The sequence below is a fragment of the Octopus bimaculoides genome, chromosome 9 (genome assembly GCF_046866305.1).
Source record: "Octopus bimaculoides isolate indiv1 chromosome 9, ASM4686630v1, whole genome shotgun sequence".
Classification (NCBI taxonomy): domain Eukaryota; kingdom Metazoa; phylum Mollusca; class Cephalopoda; order Octopoda; family Octopodidae; genus Octopus; species Octopus bimaculoides.
In genome coordinates, this window is record NC_142936.1 from 15,826,479 (window position 1) to 15,828,473 (window position 1,995).

The following is a 1,995-nucleotide window of genomic DNA, read 5'->3' on the forward strand; positions in this document are numbered from 1 at the left end:
GCTAAAGGATTTTACATTTTGATATAACTGGGGTACTTATGTGTAAACATGACTCTTGCTTATGCTTTTTTTCCACGGGTGCTTGTAAGTATTTCATTCATTTGTTATCGTATTCTCTACTGAAGAGGGAAAAATCCGTGGGATTAATCCCGAAATTGATTCAATATAGAGATAACGAAGTTTAAAAAAAAAATACCTGTTAGCTTGCCTTCCTCGATTTCAGAACAACGTGTATTCATAGTGATGTATATTGTATGTGGTGATTGACGATTTAAAGTCTATTCTGATCATATTGGCATAGAAATCTTTTTTCTTTTGCCATTGTTTATAATTCTTTATAATTTTCACCTTTAAAGGTATTTTAATATGCTGGCCAATTTGATGGAATTTTTTGGGGAAAAAATTTTATCCTATATTAGAAGTATATATATAAATATATATATATACACAATTAGAAATATTGCATTTCTAAATCTCTGAGAGAGAGAGAGAGAGAGAGAGAGAGAGAGAGAGAGAGAGAGAGAGAGAGAGAGAGAGAGAGAGAGAGTTATGCAGTAGCAGCACGACAAAGTGATAGTTGCCAATTTAATGTGGCAGTCCCAGGAAAGGGAGGAATGCTACTGCTATTTAGCCCCAAGAACTACAGTTTCTAGTTGGCTACGCGACACAAGCGTTCTGTGTTCTTAAGTTTTCAGAGGAGATAAGCACCTCTACCCAACAAAGCCAGCATCCAGAGACTAGTTTCATGTTAGTTGCCCTTCATCAGTTTGGAATAGCTTGGCTTTACTAGCTGTCGGTGCTAATCGCTGTTGTTCCTACACCTGTCTTCGTCTTTTGCTTTTCAATAAATTTGAATTATATACATTGAATTGCATTGCGAATTTAACATAAAGCTGCGAAAGTAGACAGAAATGTTTACACTTAAACTTACATTTCGATATTTCGGTGTCAAAACTGTATTGCCAATAGGAAATGGTATACGCTGTTGATAAAGGGGTCTTGACCTCGAAATATCGGAATATGATAGTAAATGTAAACCGTCTTCTGTACTGTTTGCTTTTCATTTTTTAGAATTTGCATTGCAATGGCTTTAAGCAGTTTTATCTATCTATCTATCTAAATGGAGAGCTGATGGGTGAGTGAGAGAGAGAGAAGAGGAGAGTAAAGGTGAGAGAGGGGGATAGAGAAAGGCTGAAGGTGATAGGGGAAGACATTGTGTTTCTAGTTTTAGCTATTGAAGAACTTGCTATACCATTACTTCGTTCCATTTGAACCAGAGTATAAAAAGATCATATATTTTACTTCGAAATGTGACTAACAACTAGCATAGGGAGAGTAGCTCGACTATTTCTGTAGATCATAATATTAATTTCCCTCTCGAAGAATCAGACTATACATACATACATACATACATACGTATATACATACATAAATACGTCCATACATATCTAAATACGTCCATACATATATAAATACGTACATATATACATAAATACGTACATACATACATATATATATGCATATATGTCCATACATACATACCTACATACATAGAAATACGCACCAGATGCATTTGTGTATATGTGTGTGCGTGGATGTGTTTGTGCGTGTCTCTGCATGTTCTTTTCTGTCTTGTAACACTGTACCGTAGTGTCAAGACAGAATAATTATCCACTAAATTAGTGTTAAAATGTAATAAATATTCGATTCTGTATGATCGACGAAGACTTTGTAGTGAACTTAATAACAACATGACCACGCCCGCACCCACATCAAGGGTACGCTTAAATATAATTTGTGCGTCTATACAATTTCTTTAGTATGCCCTTGTGAGCATTATCATGTGTGAACGTGTGTGTGTGTTATTTTATGTCTCTGTATGTTTAAATTTTTAGAACAGCAGCCATGCTAGGGCACCCCCCCCCCCCAGTACCTCGTCAATCATATGGAAACTTCATACCTATTTTAATCTGGTTTATATCTATAAAATGCTAT